We start from the raw sequence: 7,938 nt of genomic DNA, 5'->3' as shown, positions 1-7,938 counted from the left end.
TCAGTGGCAGTGCTTGTCTGCATGGCTGGGGACAGGTGTGTGTGTGTGTGTGTGTGTGTGTGTGTATATACATGTGCGGAGTGCGGGAGGGGGCGGGGCCGAGCGGGGAAGTGTCGGCCTCCCTGCACACGTAACCAGCCTAAATATTGGGTAACAGCAAAGCACCCGATGTTTACCTTGGTTACCCGATATTTACCTTGGTTACGGGCCTACACCGCTTAGCGCTGGCTCCTTGCACCGTAACCAGGGTAAATATCGGGTAACCAACCAAAGCTGGTGACGTGTGCAGGGAGCCAGAGACCATGCGCAGCGAAATCCGACGGATCTCGCTGCTCAAAAAACGTTACATGCTGCGTTCCCCCCGCCCGGCGGTCAGTCGTTCCACGACTGATCAGTCGGGCGGAGGGTGCAACGCAGCATCATCAGTCACAATCCGCTGCTCATACAAGTCTATGGGAGCAGCGGAATCCGCTAAACGGATTCCGTTGTTTACAAGAGCAGCGGATTGTGACTGATAGATTTTAGCGGAAATGTGAACTTAGCCTTACACTGGGGGATGTGGTTTGTCCTGCTGCACTGGTGTGGGATCAGGTTACCAAGGAGGATTAACTCTTTCTGTGACAACCTGGCTTTGCCAGGGCGTCACAGAAGCCTATCACATCTGCTCCCCTCCTATTTATGCTGGATGAACTCTTCTACCGATGCCAGCTATAAGCTATAGGTTATTCTGTGTTGGTCTGTGAGCTTTGATGTCCCTGACTTTCTGGTGAAAGTGCTGCTTTTTGCTTGGAGTGGTTGGAGACTTTACCCCTGTTGTCTTGTTGCTTCCTTCCTTCTCTTGTTTTCCTCATATCTCTTATTGTCTTATACCTCTGTGTGTGTGTGTGTGTGTGTGTGTGTGTGTGTGCTGTGTGACAGAGTTTTGATTTCCCCTGTCTGTCTGTTTCTGTGGTTTACAACACACTCCTGTCCCGTCCCTCCTGGGGGATGGGGAAACAGGTTAGGATCAGGGCCTGAAAGGGGACGCAGGCCTCTCCACCATTAGGAGTATCCCTGAGTTAGGGATAGCATAGGTCCCTAGCTTGAGAATCAGCTTAGGAGCCCCAGTTAACAACTATCCCATACTCATCCTGACAATATTTCTGATAAATATATTACAAAGTTTCTTATATTTTCTGATCCTGTTGATTTATGCGAAGTTTGTTGAAATTACCACTTTAGACTTTAAAAATAACAAAGTGCTTGCGATACCTGGTTACATGAGCAAATATTCAATGTTGCATTTCTCACTTTATTCAGTGTGATTGATACGTAAATAAGGCAGGTGAGAAGTGGCTCATATGTGGAGAAAAGAAAATATATCTCGGATAAGATATATTCAAATAGCAATGAGCTATTAAATGATGCAGTTCTCCACTTTTTTTCAGTGTGATTGATATGTAAATACAGCAGGTGAGAAGTGGCTCATAAGTGGAGAAAGTAAAATATATCTCAGATAAGATATATTACAAATAGCAATGAGCTATTCAATGATGCAATTCTCCACTTTATTCAGTGTGATTGATAAGTAAACAAAGCAGGTGGGAAGTGGCTCATAAGTGGAGAAAGGAAACCATATCTCTGATAAGATATATTACAAATAGCGATGATCTATTCAATGATGTGTATCGCCCCGGTGTTGGTCGGGCTGCTCGGATCCGGGATCGTGGTGGCTCGAGGGGTCCGGACATGCTTTGGACACTTTGATCCGTAATAGGGGGTATTTTCAGGGGAGAAGTTTGTGACGCCACCTGTGGGTTGCGGTAATGAAAGTACCGCCGCTGCTGGAAGGAGTACCGGGGCAGATGGTGTGGAGCAGCAAGGTGTCAGTCCCTCCGCAGGTAGGGAAGGCCCTGGCCTCTGGGGTTTTGGTGGATATTTGGGAGCGCAGGGTGCAGGGGACCAGGTTACTCACTGTGGGTAGTCGTGGTGCTGGATGAGGATTATAAAGCTGACACTCACACTGATGATTACACTGATGATAAACCAAAGTCTCTGTGCCTCACAGTCACTGCGGGGAGCCCGTCCAGGTGTCCGCTCCCACCGGTGTCACTTGGTAATCCGGAGCCGCCTCCGTGCACAATTTAGTTGTGGCCCCTTGGCTTGAAGCTGTTGGGGTCCTGCTCACAATGTCTAGTGTAGCTGTGCTCTTGCCTGGCACTTGGGATTTTAGTGGGCCACTTTACTGGAAAACCCTATCCCCCGCTGTGTGCTGTCACCTTCAGTCTCTGAGCTCCTAGGGAAGTTCATAAAGAGACTCTCCCTCGCAGGTTAATTATCAGGATGTTGAATCGGCTCCTGACCTAGGGTCCTGTACCCCGTCATGCTCGGTACCGGTCAGTTCTTTTGGGGTTCTGATGCCTACAGTCCTCCTAGACTATGTCCGTTGCACCCTTTTCCTATGTCTCTGACACCGGTCCCCGACTCCTCTGGTCCCAGACCACCGCCTGCAGCCCAACCTCGGTCTAGCTCCCCGGCAGCTACTACTGCCCAGCGCCTCACTCCTTGAGGGCTCTCACTACTCTGCTCACTTCTTCCCACCCACCAGTCTGCCTGACCCCTAGGTGGGTGGCCCTATTCCAGCTTGACCAACCCACTGGTGTGTCTGACAGGTCATGATGTGAGGTGTGATTGGGATTTGTGGTGCTGATGGTAGTGACACCGGTTTCTTAAGAACCTGGAACCATGGGGGGTAGGTCCTGCACACTGGGTGACAGGATGCAGTTCCCTGTGACACCCTGATATACTCACACAGATGCAATTTTCCACTTTTGTCAGTGTGATTAATATGTAAATAAGGCAGGTGAGAAGTGGCTCATAAGTGGAGAAAGAAAAATATATCTCTGATAAGATAGATTACAAATAGCGATGAGGTATTTAATGATGCAATTCTCCACTTTTGTCAGTGTGATTAATATGTAAATATGTAAATAAGGCAGGTGAGAAGTGGCTCATCAGTGGAGAAAGGAAAATATATCTCTGATAAGATAGATTATAAATAGCGATGAGCTATTTAATGATGCAATTCTCCACTTTTGTCAGTGTGATTAATATGTAAATATGTAAATAAGGCAGGTGAGAAGTGGCTCATCAGTGGAGAAAGGAAAATATATCTCTGATAAGATATATTACAAATAGCGATGAAGCAAAGCAATACACAGTGAAATAAATAGGCAATGCAATGTATGGCAGCTCCGGGTCTTCCAGTGTGAAAGCCTTTGTAGCTGGTTTTGCCAGACGGCCCCCTCTAAGGCCCCCAGTCCTCTGAATGAAGGTGCCAGGAACACCTTACAGCATGTAACTGATCCTACGTGTCCATAGAACTACTGTATTTATTGCTAAATTAAGATCTCCGAGCCTCTCTCCAAGCCAAGTTAAGTGCTGCCATAAGCTTAGCTTCACATCGGAGTGAATATCATGCCTGATGGTTTTCTCTTGTCTGTAAGTGGCCCCATGGGAGCAGGAGAAGTCCTTGCAAAAAAGCTTAAAGAAAAGTTAAGAAAACAGGAACAAAGGAAGCAGCTGTTACAACTGCAGAAAGCTGGAGCTGCGCTCTCAGACGGTACCTGCAGGAATCATTACAGCCCTGGCCCGGCGCAATGTCAAATGTTTATCCTGAAACACATGTTCCTGCCGCGATCGTATGAGGAGACGAGACCTCCTGGCTCTCCGCTTCCCCCTCTACCCAAACATCTGTAAGACACTGAAAACACTGTAAAACATGAACGGCCACTTCTACAAATTACATTAACATGGACACCAGTGCCAGCTCCCGGTGTGAGCGAGGACACAAATTACATGTTTCAACACTAGCAAAAAAAAAATTACTTTTCTTCCGTTTGAAGATTTCTTTTGTTTTCTTTTGTGTTTTTGCTTAAAGGTATGCAAATTTGCTCTCATCGAGGAAGAAAGTTGTGTCTCCATGGCCCCAACTGTAGGGAGCCACCCAATAAGTCACACATCCAGTACAGGTGCAGCTGAATAAATTAAAATGTCATCAAAGAGTTAATTTTTTTCAATAATTCAATCCAAAAAGGGAAACATATATATTAAATAGAGTCATTACACACAGAGGGATCTATTCCTATATATTATATAGAGTCATTACACACAGAGGGATCTATTCCTGTGTACAGTGTGTCCACCCGTTTCCTGTCCACCGCCATTAACTTGAGAACGGCGGCAGCTATAGGCATAGAAGTGGTGTCTAGGTATAGTAAAGTATCCATGCGCTACGCTATGAAACCACCTATAGCACCACCTGGTGGAAAACAACGGAGTTAGCATTTTTATCTCAAAAATGGAACGAGATAGAGAAAAAAGTAAATTACAAAGTTATAGGGCATCATCAATTCAATACGAATCGACACCTTGCATGCGAGCCCATGTGATAGAAATCCCACGTGAAGAGAGGGTAAGCGGTTACCCAGTCCCTACTGGTTGCGCAAATGCGGCCGATGCGGCTGAGGGATCCGGACCGCCCCCGCTCCCGGTGAGCACTCCACCGCCACCAACCCCATCCTCGGCGGACGCCGAGCTGCCCACTTCCACCCCAGCAGCAGAACCTTTGGTGCCTTTAAGTGAGATCCAGCTGCGGAAACCCCGATTCCGTCCCTCGATCCGGTCACGACAGCAGTCAGCTCGACACCGGCCAGACCAGACCCGGCCGCATCACCGGGCCCATCCTCGGAGGCGGAGCACCCGGACCCTGCAACCCCGGCTGCAGAGCAGTCGGTACATCTACCCAATGTAGCAAAAGTGGAGCCTGACGATCCACCGGTTCCACCGCCGCGCGGTATCCCAATGGCTATTGGGGCCGCAAGAGTACAACTGAAGCCAGAGCCAGCTAGGGAGCCGAGGCCGGACACCAACGCCCCCTGCTGGGAATGACAACATCAGCAACTACAAGCGGAGATAACAACACGAAACCGTGAGAAGGATCAAGTGAGGAGTGCTGCTTCACGAGTCCGAGGGCTACGGTGCCGTGGTCTGGTGGACTGTTTTGACCTCGTATAGGGATGGGAGTTCATTCGGGAGGCAGACCTCACAGCCGGGGTGTTCGTGTCGCGAGGGGATGTGGCACAGCACCTCCCTAAGGGACACACCGAGCGAAATTTGCAACCAGGAGATATGGTCACCTACACCCGGCATTGTGGGGAACGGGGCTGGTATGCCCTAGAGGTGACCAAGCATGTGATGGAGTAAGAGGAGTCTATGCCGGCATTGATAGTACGTAGCCGCAAAGAGGCGTGGCTACGGGAACCAGTAATGTTTTAATAGAAACCGTTAGTTATCTGTGCTTTTGTTTGTTTTTCTAAGTTTATTATTTTTCATATTGACAATGTTAAAAAATAAGCATTTAATTAATAAGGTTTAAATGAACGAAGAAGTTACCTGATTTACTAAGAGATTCTTTACAGTGTGTACACCCGGTACATGGACTTTGTTGATTATATATCGTAAAAATGGACCACGGTCAGAGGACTGGCGTGACCAACACGAACTCATGTTTTGTAAATACTGGTAGTTGCACCTCCTGTGCCCACCTGAGTCGTCTATTGCAACGCCCGGGACCTTAACCTGGTCACAGACCCACCATAGGTTTGCAGGGGGTCAGGTTGTTTGGGTGGCGGGTTAATGGGTTCCGGGACATTGGGACTGGACTGTCATGGGAAGAGGCTGCAACGGATTAGGTTGAGCCTCCGCTACTACTGAAACCAGTAGCGTCCCACCGTTGAATAGATGAACTTTAAAGTTTAAGTAACGTTTAAGTAACCAGCCTCCCTAAGGAGAGATGTATTTGTAAATAAAAATGTTTCTTTTTCTATTTTTCACAGATAAAAAAAAACCAAAAAAACCCTCTGATGTCCTGTAGCTCGGGGACGAGCTACGTTTAACCAAGGAGGTATGTGACGCCCTGGCCTATCAGGTCGTCACAGGGTATTGTGCAATCTGCCCTTCAGTGCAATATCCACCTCCTCCTTGGTTTCGGGTCCCTAACCAAATGGTGTTGCAAAAACCAGCTAATCAAAATCCTAGGAACACTCTGCACCACACCCACCAGACACACCAGTAGACGGCCTGAATGGAATAGGGTCGCCCACTTGGGGGGTTGGTAAAGTGGAGGTCAGGAGTCAGTCAGTTAGAGTGTAGTGTTGGAGGTGGAAGTGAGAGAAGGTCAGGAGCTGGGCTCCTTGGAAGTAACTAGGTAGCAGACGTTGGTTTGGGCCTGGTAGGAGCTGTTACCCCGGTCGCAGGGGATCGTGACGAGGGGCACGGTATTGTCGTGGAGGACAGCCGGCGGCCTTGTACCATCACCGGGCAGGGGCCAGGGCATGACGGGGTACGTGGTCCCTAGGTCAGGGAGTAGCTTCAAGCAACCTGAGAACGGAGCCTTCAAGATCCACTCTCCACCTGCTCCAAAATCGGGGTTCTAGCGCAATGAGGGGGATAGGACCTTCCACACACGGTTCAGAAAATCCCAAGCGTGAACCCTGAGAGCAAGCTCCCTTAGTTAGCCATACTCGGGAGCGGGACTCGACTAGTTTCAAGCTATAGGGACCAACCAGACAGAAACAAGCTGCCAAGTTAAAGGTCACATTTCAACAGGCAACACCAACGGAAATGGGACCCAGGCGTGCTCCCCCTCAGCGGCAGCGGTGTTCAGAACTTTGGTTTACTAAAGTTGTCGGTGTCAGCGTTATTGAACTGAGTGAGTACGCAAGTGACCCTTACATCCCCAATGGCATCTCCCTGTCACTATCACTGAGTCCCGGGGCATCCCCCTACCTGTAGAGGGGTTAAACACCTGGCCGCCCACTCCATCACTCTCAGCTGCAGCGGTGGTACTCCACCTTACCACGCACCACTGAAGGCGTCATGAACTATTCAATACACCATCCGCTGTAAATACACCTTTTTATTCGAGTGGTCACGTGATACGTCCCCCCCGGATCCGGATGTCCCCTCGAGCCACCACGGACCCGGATCCGAGCACCCCCGGCTGCTGATGTCGGGGCAGTACACTGCCACCCACACAACAGCAGCATAAATTGACATGCAGCTTCTCAGAAAGCCGCGCAGCAGGTCAATTTATGCACAGTGTACAGAAGATTTCTATAAATCCATCCACTGTGCTTGTTCTGCACAATGCAGCATTTTGGACGCAGCAAAAACACTCTGCTTCTAAAACGCTGATGTTACTGATCATGAAAATGTAGGAATAGATGGGCGAACCTGCAGATATTCGGGTTCGGCAGGTCCAGCCCGACTTAAAAAAAATAGTCCGATTCGGGACCAGACTTTAACCCAAACTTGAGCTCGGACCACAAATTCATTTAAGTCTAAGGAACCTGAACTTAAGTGTTATAAAATAGTATTAGTAAGGACTAGGGGACTGCAAAAGGAAGCAAAATGGGGATTAAAGCAGGACAGTTACACTTACCAAGTTTCCAACTAACTGTCACACTGCTTCAGGGTTCACTCATTAAAGGTTATGGGGTCCCACGTATTTTGATACACATCCAAGATAACGCTCACAGCTGGGGGCTGCAGCCTGTAGCCGTTTGCTTTTTCTGCACTGGGTATCAAAATACTTGTGACCCTATGCCATTTTTCCTATCATGTATTTTTATACTCCACTCTAGGGACAAAGAAAGCAAGTTTGAGGGCTGCCAATGCCAGATGCCAGCAGTCTGACTGCAACCAATCACAGATGCAGTAACAAAGGTTGGGCGGGGGAAGCAATGAATATTCATAATCTTTAATGAGCAGTGTGACAGCCATGCCGAGACTCGGTAAGTATTATTGTTCTGCGTTTTGCTTCTTTTTTCCTTTTTTTTAAATGTTTGTCCAGGTGGCTGAACCCCAATGATAATGTGCCGCCCCGCATCAGCAGCC

This window comes from Anomaloglossus baeobatrachus, chromosome 3 (assembly GCF_048569485.1).
Source record: "Anomaloglossus baeobatrachus isolate aAnoBae1 chromosome 3, aAnoBae1.hap1, whole genome shotgun sequence".
NCBI classification, from domain to species: domain Eukaryota; kingdom Metazoa; phylum Chordata; class Amphibia; order Anura; family Aromobatidae; genus Anomaloglossus; species Anomaloglossus baeobatrachus.
Note: the sequence above shows the minus strand (reverse complement) of the source record.